General features: G+C 39.6%; 1 long non-coding RNA gene and 1 pseudogene across 2 annotated transcripts; one reads left to right on the forward strand and one right to left on the reverse strand.

Moving 5' to 3' along the window:
• The first annotated feature begins 10846 nt into the window (after positions 1 to 10846).
• Positions 10847 to 13289, forward strand: LOC114319260 (protein DOWNY MILDEW RESISTANCE 6 pseudogene; annotated as a pseudogene). Its single transcript, XR_014360984.1, has 3 exons — positions 10847 to 10902; positions 12338 to 12663; positions 12907 to 13289. The product of XR_014360984.1 is annotated as a protein DOWNY MILDEW RESISTANCE 6 pseudogene (transcript).
• A 1142-nt stretch (positions 13290 to 14431) lies between these two features.
• LOC114319242 (uncharacterized) lies at positions 14432 to 16020 on the reverse strand. The gene is made up of 2 exons (XR_014339148.1): positions 15916 to 16020; positions 14432 to 15106 (listed from the first exon to the last, which is right to left on the reverse strand). It is a non-coding gene; the product is annotated as an uncharacterized LOC114319242 (long non-coding RNA).
• Between the last annotated feature and the right edge of the window lie 746 nt (positions 16021 to 16766).

Consider the following 16766-nt stretch of genomic DNA (forward strand, 5'->3'; position numbering starts at 1 on the left):
ACAGCTTCGACGGCGGGATATTCATACGATTAGCATAAATTTGGCATTTGTGGCATCGTCGAACAAACCAAATACAATCCTTCTCCATAGTAGACCAATAGTAACCTTGCCTGAGAATCTTCTGGGCTAACATTACTCTGTTCATGTGTGCTTCGCACTCTCCCCCATGGATGGCCTCCATTAGGCGCTTTGATTCCTGTTCGTCGACACACAACTTGTGCATTCCCAGATGACCCCTCTTGTACAGTTTACCTCTGTAGATGATAAATTGAACGGCCATCTGCAGTGTTGCTCTTTTGTCTTTGGTATTTGCCCCTGGTGGATAAACCTCCTTTTCCAAGAAGTTCCAGGTATCATAGTACCAAGGATTTTGATCTTGTGCTTCATCTATTGCGGCGATAGTCTTGTAGGCTGACGTGTATCTCTGCTCAATGATGATCGGACACATCCGGACTCCAAGTGGAATGTCTATCATAGAAGATAGAGTTGATAAGACGTCAGCGAACCTATTGTTCTCTTTTAGTAGATGAGTGAAAGTTAGCTTTTCGAACCTAGGAATCAGAACGTCCAAGGTCTGGTAATAAATCTTCATCTTTTCTTCTTTGACCTTCTAGTCTCCATTTGCTTGAGACACAACTAGGTTCGAGTCCCCGAGAACGTCCAACCGTTTTGCCCCTAGTTCCAGGGCGGCTTCTAAACCAGCGATACACGCCTCATATTCTGCTTTGTTATTGGATACCTTGAACCAAAGTTTAAAGGCTAAAGGTATATGGGAATTGTCGCATGCTATCAGTAAGACACCTATCCCATAACCGTATTGGTTAGACGTTCCGTCAAAATATATTCTCCAAATCTCTTCCTCGACTTGCTGAATGGCTTCATCTGGGAACAGGTATTCTACCGCTTTATCCCCTTCCACTGGGTGATTTTCCAGAAACTCCACTACTGCTCTCCCTTTGATCGACTTGCGAGTAACATACTTCATATCAAATTCAGAAAGAAGAAACAACCAACGGGCTAGCCTACTCGTAAGCACTAGTTTCTCAAATAGATATTTGATGGGATCTAATCTCGAAACCAGAATTACAGAGTGAGCTAACAAGTAGTGCCTCAACTTCCTGGTAGCCCATACCAAGACTAGGTAAGCTTTCTCCAACAGAGTGTAACGGGTCTCGTATTCCAGCATTTTCTTGCTTAAATAATAGATGGCTTTCTCCACCATATCCTCAGATTCCTGAGCAAGCATGCATCTCATCATTGTGTCCGTTACTTACAGATACAGAATCAAAGGCTTCCCCTGGCTCTGGTGGCGACAACACAGGAGGATTCTGAAGATACTGCTTAATCTGCTCGAAAGTGAATTGACATCGATCATCCTATCGAAATTTCTTTCCTCTCTTCAAGAGACCAAAAAGTGGTTCACAAGTCAAGGTTAATTTAGAAATAAACCGTCTTATGAATTGCACTTTACCCAGAAAGCCTCGCACCTCCTTTTCAGTCCTTGGTAGTGACATTTCTAGGATGGCCTTAATCTTGGAAGGATCTACCTCGATGCCCCTCTGTGTGATCAAGAAACCCAGCATTTTCCCCGCTATTACACCAAAAGTACACTTCTACGGATTCAACCTCAGTATGTATTCTCTGATCCTTTGAAAGAATTTCTTCAAAGCGGTGTAGTGGCCGTCTCTTTCTTTAGACTAGACAATCATGTCATCCACATACACCTCGACCTCTTTGTGGATCATATCATGTAGAATTGTGGTTGCAGCCATTTGATAGGTAGCCCCGACATTTTTCAGTCCAAACGGCATCACCCGATAGTACTAGGTTCCCCAGGCGTAGTGAAGGCGGTTTTCTCTCTGTCCTCAGGCGCCATCAGAATCTAGTTATACCCAGAAAATCCATCCACGACGGAGAGAAACGCATGACCTGAGGTGAAGTCCACCAACTCATCGATGTGCAGCATCGTCCTTCAGACTGGCCTTATTCAGATCTTTGAAATCCACATACACCTAAATTTTGCCATCTTTCTCCGGCACTGGGACAATGTTGGCTAACCAAGTTGGATACTCAGATACTAGCAAGAACCATGCGTCTATCTGCCTGGTAACTTCCTCTTTGATCTTCAAAGCCCAATCCGAACGTATTCTCCGCAGCTTCTATTTGACGGGTCGAGCCTCGAGGTCAAGAGGGATCCGATGCTGTATAATCTCAGGATCGATTCCAGGCATGTCTTCGTAGGACTGGGCGAAAACATCTTTAAAATATTTTAATAAAGCGACTAAGCACTCACGCTCCTCCGAAGACAACGTGGACCTGATCTAGACCAGACGCGGATATTTCTCAGTACCCACATTAAAAGCAATGATTTCATCAGCAAGGAGTTTTGCAAACCTCTCATTCTCTCAATTAATCAAATTTTTCAAAACCAGAGGAATTCCTTCCTCTTCATTTTCATTAAAATTTTGAAAATCTTGATCAATGCAATAAACAAGCGACACAGAAAAATACTTAGAATCGGTAGCAGCATTCTCATTCATAAAGTCCATCTCATCCAGCTATTCGGTTACAATCGACTCAAAAGAAAAAGAAAAGAACAACTTGGACAAAACCTTGGCATCCGGGTTATCACCCCCAGGTAGGGCTGCAAATGAACCAAGTCGAGCCGAGCTTTGCTGAGCTCAAGCTCGACTCGTTTACTTATCGAGCTCGTTTATTGAGCTCAACTCGGCTCGATAATTTTTTTTAATATTATTTATATTATTTAAATATAAATATTTACATAAAAAATATTATTTATATTATTTAATATATAAAAAATGTATTTATATTATTATTTATATATATATTTATATATTATTTAATATATAAATAATATATTTATTATATAATTTAAATAAAGATAAACGAGCCGAGCTTATGCAAGCCCGAGCTCGGCTCGTTTATTAAACGAGCCTAATATTCGAGCTCGAGCTCAGCTCATTTACTAAACAAGCCGAGTCGAGCCCTTAACGAGTCGAGCCGAGCTTGTTCATGAACAGCTCGGTTCATTTGCAGCCCTATCCCCAAGAATACCAGACTTAGACTCAAAAGAACCGGAATCTGATTCAAACTCCACAGACTCTGTGGAATTAGATTCTGACTCACTACCAGACTCAGAACTACTAGACAGGTAGCCTTCCTCTAGCTGCCAAACGAGAGATGGTGCGTCAGATGCATCCAAAATGCTGCTAGAAGGGTTCACACCCGATTGATCCCTGATCATGGAGATGGTCAGGTTATCTCCCAAGCTCTCTAAGTCGGCCGGAGAATCTGAAAGGAGACATGCCAGTGCTGCCCCTACTTCAAGTTCACTGCTGTCTAAGTAATTTTCTATTCTCTGCTCAACTTCAGCAGTCAGTTCAGCCTTTTCCTCTATATCACTGTCTTGTAGCTACAAGTCAAAGAAGATTTCAAAGCCGGGAACACGCTGTTTCTCAGAATTCATCTACGGCTCAAGAAAGCCACAAAATGGGAATTCCTCTCCCTCCTAAACAAAATGGCCATTCAGTGTTCCCCAGATCAGCTTGTGATTAAGCTCATAGCGCTTCCCATGTCTGCTTAGCTCTAGCCTTGCCTGTCATCTCTTTTCCTCTCCTAACCCAATCCTTTTTGGTAGGCGTATAGCCAAGGCCAAAGGTATGCGGATCATGTGGCACATCAGCCAGTGCTGTGATGCCTTTCCGGCCACTTTTTCCCAACCCCATTCCTGGTACATGTTGTAGCTTGTTTATGAAATAGATTGATTGGGCGTTGACATATAAGCCCTCATCAGCTGCCAAGATGGTTTGCACTGTTCAGGCCTCAGCTAAAGTGAACCTTGAAAGGAAAACATCGTCTTCACCATGAACAATTTCCAGCACAAGTGTAGTTACCTCTGACGGATGATGGATAGATGAATTCCCGAACACAATAGCCACCCTCTTCCCATGAGGGTATTTCAGCATTTGGTGGAGGGTAGAAGAGACGGCTTTCACTTGATGTAACCAAGGTCTTCTTAACAGTAGATTAAAAGTGGCTGACACATCCAGGACATGAAACTTAATATCCTGTTGAGATGGGCCCACCTGAACTCTGATTTGTACTGTGCCCATAACCTCTCTGCTCGTATTATCATAAACCCGAATCACTTGGGCTGTAGGCACGAAATCTACTAGTTTCAGGCCAATGGTATAAACTGTGCGCGACGGACAGACATTGATAGCCGACCCTGTATCGACCAATACCACTGGTACCCATTTTTCTCTGTAGTCAACTGATATGTACAAAGGTTTGTTATGTGCTGAGCCTTTTGGCGGCAGCTCTTTGTCTGAGAAGTCAAAGTTGGTGCAGTGCCTCCTGGGAAGATTAGACCCATAAGCTGTTCAAGAGTCATGTCAATAGACAGTTTGGCTTTATCCATCGCTGATAATACAACCTGTTGATGCACTCGAGAAGCCATAAGCAGACCCCAGATTGAGATATCGGCCTGAATTTTCTTTAGCTATTTCAGCACCGCCTCTTTTTCCAACTGTTTTTCCTTCTGCTTCTCAACCTCTTTATCCTTCTCGGAGGCTTCAGCTTGGTCCAAGTGTGGGGGCTTGAAATACCGCCCACTTCTTGTCATATGGTCAATCTCTTCAGAGTACCAAGTATTGTATGGCAGGTCTTCACTCCAATCCTCCTCAGTGTAGGCCAGATGTAGATCATCATCTTCCCACCATACACCTCTGGCAATCGACAAGAAATTGTTTGGTTCCATTCTAATCACTCTTACCTCATAAACATCCTCAGTAGGGTGTTAGGCTTTTCCAGCTTCCTGTTTGTCTTGATCCCTTTCTTGTTCAAACTGCTTCAACGCGGCTTCCTATTCTATATCCGCGGTACTCACGGTGCCCAATTCTTGATACTGGTGCTCTCCGACAATTTCCCATTTTTTCAGTCATTCCGGCCATTGCAACTATTCTTGCTTCCTTTTCTTCAGATTTTGGTTCATTTTCTTTCTTTCAGTCAGGTTCATCACTTAACCACCCCGAGTTGTCTGTCAACTCATTCAGATCAAACCAGTCAATCTATACATCCCGCTGATCTTATTCGTCATAAAACTACAGATTGTATAAGTCCTCTTCCTGCTCTGCTAGATCATCTAGATCTTGACTTGGGCCATCCTCTCTAACCACATTGACCTCTGCTATTGTTGGCAATACCATTTCAGGCTTGGCTTGATCAACTGGCACAATGCAACAGCACGGGTCGTATACCCCCTCAGTCAAATCCTCAAAGCACTCAGGCAGCGGACTCATATTGGCTAACCTCTATTCTTCTACCTCCGTCACCACCACAAGTTCAGGTTGAAGTGTGGATATGTCCATCATGCACAAGTCCGTGCTTTCAGGGATGAACACGGCCAGTTTGGGTAGGTGGGAAGGGGTAATATATACGCTTGGGTCGTATGGGATGGCTAGTGTATGTATTAGGTTTAAGTTTCGAGGTGGAGGAACTTGGTTGTGGGTTGGGAGAGGGTTGGTGGTCACATTTGGCTTTTGGGGTGGTGTTATGACCTTGTTGTCAATGAGATCTTGAATCTCATGATGCAACCTAAAACATTGGCCGATGTCGTGACCGTGCTGCTAGTGAAAAGCACAGTATTTGGCTGGGTTGTGTTTAGGTGGGAGAGGGTCGGGTAATGGGCGTTATTCTAACAGCTTAAGGTGCCCCTTTTTAATCAGCACCCTCAAGGCTTGGGATAAAGGCATATAGAGTGGAGTAAAGGTCCTCTGGGAACGGGCCTGGTTGTTTGAGGTTTGTGGAGTTGTACTGGCGAAAAGGTTGGTGGTCTTAGCTGTAGTGGTGACAACACTCACATCACATGGTCGCGCAGTTGTGCTTCCACTCGTGGTTGCATTGGAACTGCGTGTAAAAGGCCTCTCAGGCTGCTCCTTCTCATCGGTTATCAACCCCTGTTTCATTGCGTTTTAAATCTGAACCCTTAGCTCGTAGAGCTCAGTGAATGTGAACGATGGCAAGACTATCATCTTCTGCAATAATTTCTCTTGCAGATTGCAGACCACCATTCTGATTTGATCCTTCTCAGATGGCTTGGTAGTCATTATTGAAGCCTTGACCCTCCACCTAGTTACAAAGTCTGAGAAACCCTTCTTTGGCTCTTGACGGGTTGCCTCAAGATCACAGGTTGTGACCTCGATCTAGGTATTGTAGGAGTACTGTGCGATGAACGCCTCAACCATTTCTTTCCAGCTCCGCTTCACAGAGTCCTTCAACTTTGCATACCAGACAGCCACTATTCCTGACAAGGTCCAGTCGAAAAGTGATAGCTTTTGAAGTCTGGTGAGGGCCATCGGCCGTAGGATATCAGAGAACAATCGCAAATGAACCATAGGATCACTAGAGCCATCGAACCGATCTATGTGTGGCATTTTAAACCGGTCTAGCAAAGTTACTATAGAGTCGGTGTATCCATCTTCGATGTCAAAGATTGAGTTCACACCCAGTGCCCGTTTGAGAAGCTTCTCCAGCTTGTTGACCTTTAGTACAATCAGGTCAACTTCAAATTCAAATGACGCCTTAGTTTGGTACACCGGTGCCTTGGAGGCTTGTGGTGGGATGAGGTCTATTGGGTTGCCTTGATTCTCAACCTAGGCATTAGCAGTAATTCCGGGTGCTGGGATACCCACTAGGGGTGCATGGGAAGCAGAAGTCGCTACCGGCTGTGGTTGTTGTTGCTGTAGCCTATTTATCACTTCAGCTTGATGGGCTATAACTTCAGCTTGGCGGACAGCATCTTGCTGCATAGTTTCAACAATTTGCTGGAGATGACAGATCAAGTCCTCCATACTAACCGCAGGGTGTTGAGTCATCTGAATAGGCGAGTGATCTCTTGCTAGCCTTGATGTAGAAGATTGGTCCTGGCTAGATGCAGGTAATTGTTGAACTGGTGAATTGTGCCTAACTCTCCTCCATCTAGTAACCAGTGAGAGTGAAGCAAACACCGGTTGTCCCCTAACAAGATCTCCGGATCTGTAAAGTCTCCTCACACGGGTCTAAAGTGCTTGGAGGGTAACCGAACTGTATGAAGCAATTGTGATAAACTACCTTGCAAAAAGAAATAAAGTAAAAAAGAAGACAAAAAAAATTAGAAACCACACAGCACCTCAGCTCAGATGTGAACAACACAAGTTGTAATCAAAAGCTGTAGAACTGCACTCAACACTGACTTCTGCCCCTAAATCTGATACCCAGCTTGAAACTGATACGCACATTCCTGTAGAGGTTCACTCTAAAAGCACATACTAGTTAAGTGAGAGCCAAAACAATCCTATGAGGAGGTAGTTTCGTTAAGAATTAGGGTTCACTATTCAAAACAAAGTGTTTCACACAATCCTAGATTTAGGTAAACATCATGTCCTAGTTTGGAACAATCTCTACGACTTTCGATATGCAACTAGGCCGAATGGTCAAAAAAGGTGCCTCAGTAAGACTACCTAATATACCTCTCACACCTAACAATGAGAAATAAAAGGAGGATCAAATGGTACAACGGTAGTCCAAATCCGAGGGTTGTGTTCCCATCATGGTAGAGCCCGCAACTGGTCAGCCTTTTGACAAGTTTTTAGGCAAGCCTTTAGCAAACTGTCTAGGAATAGCAGATGGCAAACACAATGACTTAAACGCACCAATGCAAATGCAATGCAAAGAAACATATAAAATATCATATCATATCATGAGTTCGAGTCAAGTTCTCTAATTCCCAAGTAGAGTCGCCAGAAACTGTAGCTTGACTTTTCGCGCCCCCTTTTGGAAACTCGAAAGAAGCCCTACAGTTCCAACTCCCGTGCTTCTGAATCTAATCTCACAAGTGCAATGTGAAATTGATAAACACCAAAGAGTCCAAATCCGACAAATTTTTTGGAAAATCAATTTTGAATCAAATTGCCAAAAATGGACTGCTTTGCCAGATACAGAGTCGTCACCTAAATATTTTATTTTTAGGAAAATTTAGAAAACCCATAACTCGTGCCAAAGACCACGTGTCCGTCATCACCAAAGTTACCTTGGCTCGGGAACTTAGGTACAAGAGGAAAAGGTCATGAATTGAGCACCCTTGCTCGCTAGATCAAAGATCGGCCTCTACTAATCATGATATGATTTTTATGTACATTATATGCTCTTGTTCCATTTTATTAGGCTAGCATTACTATGTCATGCGCACAAACAAGTATAGACTAGTTTGCTCAAATTGAAACAATTCAATTTCATGTTTTCTTTTTTAAAAGGGTTTGGTCTTGCCACCTCAAGTGGGCTTAAAGTTTGCAAATTTGCCACTTAACAAAGTGGGCTTAAAACGTTCATTCGTTGAATCATTCCAATTCAAGCAACAAGCCTTCATCCATGGGCATTCAAACAGTTTATAGCAATTAAGCGCTTGGCCTCATGGCAAGCATACTGGTCATGGCAATCGCTCACACTCATGCAAGTATGCTAAAGCACTAAAAACTCACCTAGTACTCCAAGCCCAAAAAAAGAAAAACTAGTTAGAAGAATGCATGATTCCTAACTATGCCAAGTGTCTAATGTAACGCATGCAAGAATGCAACCAAAATTGGCTCGGCTACTAAATATGGCATATGGATCGATTTGATAACATGCGGTCTAAGCACATATTCAAAAAAGTATTGAAATAAAAATGCAGTTTGAATGATGCGTTGAGCATCAGTGCATGCAATAAAAATGAATGGATGCAAACATGCGATATGCTAATCGAAACATGTCCCTAATCTAACCATCAAAAGCCGGTAAATGAAAGGGAGAAAGACGTGGGGTTGGAAGACATGCACGTTATTACATCATGCTCTCACGAAGGAGAGTCCGAATGAATAAACTAGCTAAGCTAAACTACTTAACTAATTATTACAAAACTTGAATGAATAAACTAGCTATCTAAGCTAATTAAGAATTTAACTAGGCTAAGCTAATTAAATATTACAACACAAACTAATTTAATTAATCAATCTAAGCTAATTAAATAAATACAAAATAAACTAATTAGCCACAACTAATTAATTACAACAAATAAATGATTAATTGCTAATTAAACTAATGAACTAGTCCCGGGGAGCGAGGGAGGCCCATGCATGCTTGGTTTCCACCCGAAGAACATCCACTGTTTGCCCTTGGAAGCCTCTGTTGCACAACCCTTGCACTATTTTCCTTCTCTAAATCAACTCTGCCATGCTTCACAAGCATACTGCTCAAAATTCATTGGTGACCGGCTGGCCGCCACTGAAGGGTTGCCGTCCAACACTGATGGCCTGCCGGCCACTAGTGATGCACAATTCCATGCTCCAACAGAGAGCAAATAGGGCAGAAAAAGGATATTCTCACAAGTTGTTTGTACTGTGTATCCCTCCTTATCATCAAAATATCTCAAAGGAGTGCTACACTTGGTCCTCAAACCATCAATCAAGCAATTTCATTACATGATGGCTAAGGAACCAATTTGTACAAGTTTGATAAATGCACAAACAAGACTCAAGACCATCACCCTATCATGCAAGATCAAGGGCAATGGAGATCTAGGAAACTTGACACATTTCATCACTTTGAGTATGAAATGTCCCAATTTTCCTTGTGTTCAATTAACGTCCGATTGAACACATCAAAACACAATCAAATTCTTATCTTTGCTCACTTTTAGTATCAACTTTACTCATTTTAATTTACCAACCATCCTTTAACCAATTAAGTCCATTGGTGATAAGTCCTCTAAAGAGAAGCAAGTGTCAAACAAGGGGTAGTTTAAGGCAAGAGAGAGGTGTCATGCCGTTGGTAATGAACCCCCAAAAGAGAATTAAACCATTAAACAATGAACCTCAATCTCAAGCTTAAACTATCCTAAGGTTGAAACAACCCTCAAAGCAAACAAAGAGTGAAGAAATGAGGGAGCTTGCAAAGGTTATAAGTGCTGAAATGACGTGAGAAAAACACTAAACAATGCAATCAACTCAAATAAGGGGTGTCTAAAAGCCTAAAACACCAAGCTTGTGAGGACTATTACACTAGAGGTATGCAAAACAAGACTCAAATGCAATAACCAGCCAAAAACAATGGCAAAACAGTCTAAAACAGAGCCTAAAACATGCTGGAATTAAGCTACAAATGGCTAGAAAATTAAGCTAACACATAAAGCTAACTAGGCTAGCAAACCGGACACAAGGAAGGGAGGACAACCCCTCCAATTTTGGACTTCAAAATCTAATTTTTACCACTGAAAATACTCTGAAATTCAGTGCTCAAAAGCCCCCCCAAAAAAAAGTTTGAAGGTGGGAAACTAAGGTGGAAAAGTCTTACAAGCAAGAAATAAAGAAGGGTAAGATACCCCCTAACCTTAAATGGCCTCGAACACCAATTTCAGTCCACAAAAACAGAGTTTTTTATAGCTAAAAAACAGTCCAAAAACAGTTTGAAAAGATAGAAAAACAAGTGTACTAAAGCAAAGTAAAAGAGCACGTGTTATACCTTTTGAAGCAAAGCTCAATTCTAGGCAACAATTCAAGCCAAAACCAACTTCAAGAGCTCCAAGAAGGCTTCAAGGAACCTCAACTCAAAGATGATCAACTTTGGTTGAGGATGTATAGGCAAAAATGTAGTGTATTTAGGCTAAAATGCACAAATTTTGCATGAGAAATAGAGAGAAAGAGAGAGATTTTTGTTCTAAATTTTCTAACCCTCAAAAATGGAGGAGGAGACCCATATATATAGAAAAACATGTATTTGGCTGATAGAAATCCCTCCATACACGTGTAGAGAGATGGAGACACTTGCGCCAATAGCTGGAACAGCTGCCAACAAAATATCTACAAAAAGGTCACTGGTGGTCGGCAGCCACCAGAGGGTTGCAGGCTTGAAGGTTTTGGTCCAAAACAGGGCACAAAATGGGTAGGGTTTTAAGGCTTAAAGACAGGGCATTCTGCCGAGGACTTCGGGCACTAAAACGAACACAAATAATCACAATCATCAAGTATACAAGCGATGATGTCCAAGTCTTGAGAGCGGTCAAAAATGGGATGTCTACAGCTACAAAACATGAAATGAAAAAAATGGGGGCAAGACAGAGGGAAAAAGGGGAAAAAATAAGTAGGGGACCGACGAATCGGGTAATTCATTGAAAGTGGCAGTTTACCACCCGACTTGAACCCACGAAAATTGAAATTCTGGGCCTATATCCGCCCGTCACGCGTCACGCAACCACCCAAACTGTGTTGAGTCGAGTGGGTGTGGCGGGTCGGCACATACGCTGCCCACCCCTAGTTAAGATATTTGAACTAAAGGTACGAAACTTCACAAGAAAGTTGAAAGAAAAATTCTCCGTTGTAATACAAAATTACGCAAGTTTTCACGAACTTACATAAGTAATCTCACAAAAATAATAAGTTGAACACAAATTTGAGTAAATTCACAAAATTATGTAAGTTTTCACAAGTTTACAGCTTACACGAATTTGTGTTCAACTTACGTAATTTTATGTTAAGATTACATACAATGTGCATTGCACACCGAAACATTTACCAAGTTAAAAAGGTCAAAAAAGACAATATAAATCATTGTCATAACCACTAACTAAAATATTTTAGCGTTTTAGTTTAGATAAAGTAAGACTGGGCTTGAATAAGTTAGATTGGCCCTATTTTTAACTCACAAATACTATAAACAGTTTATATAATTTGGGACTATTTTTCTTTAAAATATGGGGGCCCAAGGTAGCTGCTCTTGTGACAGAACATACTGTTTCTTGTGACCAAGTTTGATTATTTCCCTTCTGCATTCCTTGATAAGATTGTGTTAGTCTGTTTTTCTTTTTTTTTTGTCCTTCATTTTTAATTTTTATTTCATTGGACCATTTTAGAGAGTGTGGAAAAAAATAGTACTGTGGCATACGAAGTTTTTCAGTTCTTAGGTGAACTAATAAGAAATCAACATTCCATGAAAAAATCTGCAACATTTGGATTGTGCGGGTTTTCGATGTTAAGTAATTGTGTCACATTAAAATATTATATTTTTTTGCAGATTTGGGATCAAAAGAAAAAGTTTTAATTGATTTCTGTAATTTCATATTGGGGCAAAATGAATACACGAGAAAACTAGGGAAAAATTTCTTATTTATTTTGGTTTTTGTTTTAGTTGATAATAGTTCTGGATTTTGTCAAAGTAGGGTAAAATTTGAAGAAAATTAATCTCATGTTTCACAATTCAGTATTTAGTTATATAGCCTAGAATCAATCTAATACCATTTTGTGTGTAGGGATATTGTGAGTAATTACTGCAAAGAAGTCCGGGACCTTTTTCTTCAGATTGCAGGAATTAATAGCAGAGAGCCTGGGCCTTGACAAAGACCATGTAAAGAACGCGTTGGGCGAGCAAAGACAACACATGGCAGTCAACTATTACCCACCATGTCCCGAACCAGAGCTGACATATGGGTTGCCGGGGCATACAGACCCGAATGCCCTCACAATTCTTCTTCAAGATCTTCAAGTTGCGGGCCTTCAAGCCCTCAAGGTTTGTAAGTGGATGGCTGTCAAACCCCACCCCAATGCTTTTGTCATTAACCTTGGTGATCAATTGCAGGTAACCTTTACTTTATAAAATAAAATAAAAAATGAACATCTGTGTTTCATTGCAATCTCATTTTAATTTTGAATTTGTGAAGTTGCCAAGATATAAAATGTGGAAAAGAAATTAAATTTGAAAATGTGCATTAGCATATCATGAATTCTTTGAGAGAACATATGCTTTGTGATTCCATAACATAATTATATATTGCTGCCTCTGTTGACTTACCTTGACCGAGAAAAAAAATCAACAATGTAGGCTCTGAGTAATAGGAGATATAGAAGCGTGTGGCATCGAGCCGTTGTCAATGCTGATAAACCAAGGATGTCAGTGGCATCCTTCCTCTGCCCGCGTGATGATGCTTTGATTAGCCCACCGAAGGAACTTACCGAGGATGGAACTGGAGCGGTATACAGGAATTTTACATACGCGGAGTATTACAAGAAGTTTTGGAGCAAGAACTTGGATCAAGAACATTGTTTGGAACTGTTCAAGAATGAATAACGTCCAATGATCCTCTGGCTTGTACCGTCCCTTGTACCGTTGACCAGTAAGCATCTTGTTGTAGTCCCAATTTATGTAGCCCATCACCCAGAATAACTTCTTGTCTTGATGAATGTATCACTAGCTACAATTGTTTTTGTTTTATTTTGTTTTGTTTTGATTTTAATTTTTTTTTTTTCCCTCTACTATCGTTGGAATAGCCTCCTTGTTCTACATTGCAATGTGCGACGTTGCAATGTTGTTTGGAAGGATGCTGCAGTTATTTTGCTAAGGATGCTCATATATATGTAGTTGAGTATTTAGAAGGTTCCAATTTCATTAAATAATGGGTAGATGCAACAACCTTTAGTTGATGCATTTTTATGGAATGGTTGACGCCTCCAAATGCAATGGACCTCTTTGTTGTTGCTTTATATATGTGAGATAGCGGTGTTAAAAAAAATTGGTCAAACGATAAAATAATCCAATCGGGAGTTTTGAGGATACTTTAGGGAAATTGACTAAGGCCACACAGCCTAGTTCGGTCTGCAAGGGTCAGAGATTTGAGGATTGTACCCTCTTCATTGTCCAGATTTGTTGGTCAATTTGGAAATCTAGGAATTTGTTTTTTTTTTTTTATTTCTCCTTTCCAAAGTCCATGTTACCATCCCTCCTCCCCTCGTGGGCGATGATTTGTAGAGGTTGATGGGCTCTTATGCCCCCATCAAAGCCATCAAAAATCCTTTTAATGGTTTTAATATACAAGTTTTGGTAGACTCCCCGTTTGGGAACAGGCTAATTTAGTAACTTTTTTGGCTATTTGGCTAAAATATGAGCTAAAAAAAACTAGTATGTTTGGGATGACTTTTTGACTTTTTACGAAAAGATGTGCAAAAAGTAGAGAGAAAAGAGAATCTTTGACTTTTTGGTATGGGTTGTTGGCTTTTTGGCTAATTTAGTAACTTTTTGGCTTTTTGGCTAAAATAAAAAGTTACCAAAAATCAAAATATAAGTGAGATTTACGTCACAAATGTCAACTCTTGTGACTCTGAGTCAAAATAACAAGGAGATTCACGTCGTTTATGACGTAAAGGTGAGATTCACAAGTAAGATTTACATCGAAAATGTGGACTCCAAGTCAAAATAACGGGGAGATTCACGTCTTTACGACGGGCTTATGCTGTAATGCGTTCACTTCTATGTGTAAATGAATCATAAACTTTTGCTTGATCAAATCCACTAAAGAGTGAGTGAATGAGAAATTAACTTAAAAAATACCAATTAAATGAAGATAGAACGGTGACTAAAGTCTTGTCTCACGTTTATTATTGTGAAACCAATGTTCATATAATCTACATGTAATACAACCATAAACAAGAGCAAATGCAAAAACCTAAAAGTAAACTACGCCACACTTAACCCTGATCTGTCCGAAATTCTATCCAAAACAAACTATTCTGCCTTGCCCACTGTACAGCCAAAAAGTATGCCGTTGCTTCTGCTTCAAACGCTGAGACTGCTCTTAAAGTAGATGACCAACTTGCATACATTATCACATCTTCATAACTAACAATGAACCAAACACAATCAAGGCCACAATTAACCCATACTTAATAAACATAATATCAGTTTCCAATTTTTGAATCTTCGCGATCAGAAATTGAAGTTGTTCATTGACAATTTGCACATTGTCCATTTGCACTGCGATCAGAAATTGAAGTTGTTCATTGACAATTTGCACATCGGCCATTTGCACTTCTTCTAGCTGTCTTGCAATTTCATCAAGTTGTTCATTGACAATTTGCACATTGTCCATTTGCACTTCTTCTAGCTGTCTTGCAATTTCATCATCTCTACATAGCGAATTTGTAGGCAAGCTCCATTGAATACCTGCTCTTTTATGACATTTACAACAATTTTTGTTGCAATATGTCAAGTGATCTGAGCTAGTGCCATTAACACTTGAACTTGTCATCTACAAATGATGTTCAAAAAAACAAACAAACAAACAAACAAACTGAGAGAGAGAGAGAGAGAGAGACAGAAATAACAAACAAAATACTCATTGAACTAGCTATATCTTCATGTAGTTCTCCAGCAATGCTTTCCATTTTGTCCTCAATCCTTTCAAATATATTTGCTTTATATATCTTCCACAATACCATCAATATCATCCAATGATGTCATCTATTTCTATACACAGAGCCTTCATATGAACATTATGATCAAACCCATCAAAATATGATTTTAGTAGAAAATAATTATTTCTATATACAGGGCCGACCCCAATTGTTTGGCTCAACTTTCACCAAATCTACAAGTGAAAACTCTAAATATCTCAAGAGCCTTTCAATACCTCACTTGAAATGAACAACTCTTCAAATCTCAGCTTTAGTAAAACCAAACTTGGATGCAACAGCTAAAGAAATGAGACCATGTCTAACTTCAAAAACAAAATTCACAATTCATGTCTTGAATCAAACCCATAGCCCTCTAACAAACAGAATACACACCCAAACCCTAAACCCAATTTATACGGAATGATAAATGTGTAACAAGTTAGAAAATTAATGGAAAATTCAAGCTTAATAGCTATTCCACTTTGAAATTGAAGTGTTTATTTTCTAATCTTCAATGAGGTATTTTGTAAGAAACTGATTTCAACCACAAATACATACATTGAATTAGATCCATTGCTAAATTGAAGAGAAAATTCCATAAAATCGTCGATCATCGTCGTCAAATACATACATTGCAAATTTGTAGGGCAGACATCTAGTTTACCTCTGAATCGTCGTTCGTCGTCGCCGCTGAGCGAGAGAGAGAGAGCTGTGTCTTTTGACTCAAACGGATGAAGCATTTTCCTTTTATAAAGAATTTGAATTTGTCTTTCAAAACATTTGGTGGAAAAAAATTTATGTTAAATTTAAAAAACAAATTAAAATTATTTTTCTCTTTACTATATATTAATCAATTATTTATTATTTTCTTTTATTTTTAATTATTTTTTCTCTCACTTATTTATTCAATTATAACAAAATATCAAATTATTTCAAATTTTAAAATTTTAAAATTATTAATAAAATATACAACCAAACAAATTTTAAAATTTTTTAAATTCTCTCTAAAAATTTGTTTTTAAAATAACATCTCAAGACTTTTGGCTTTGGGCCTAATAGGAAATCCAAGTTTCTTGGATGGATTGGAACCAACTAAAGCAGGCTAAACCACATGTGCTCAACATGTCATCATAAAAATGAGGGCCTTTATTTTTTTGGGGCCGAAGGCCAGGGTCTTAATGGCCATGCACTTGGGCCGGCCCTGGTTGGCTTGGGTTGACGTATGAGGGATATTTATGGATCGGTCTTATTAAACAGATTTATTTACTTATAAATCTTGTTATTTTTTTCACCTATCAATATCTGTAAAATATCCTTTCTTCATCTCCTTCATCCATATTATCAACATTATTATGACTCTCTCCTCTCCCGCTTAGCAACCACCTCCGATGCCAGTGACCACTTCTTGCGATAATTTTTGGCAATATTTTTTTGAATTATTTCAACAAAAATAATATCTATCAGCAGCAACAATAGCATATTGAACAAAATCAATGATAAATTTATCATTCAAAA

This window comes from Camellia sinensis, chromosome 1 (genome assembly GCF_055761805.1).
Source record: "Camellia sinensis isolate YWXY chromosome 1, ASM5576180v1, whole genome shotgun sequence".
Lineage (NCBI taxonomy): Eukaryota > Viridiplantae > Streptophyta > Magnoliopsida > Ericales > Theaceae > Camellia > Camellia sinensis.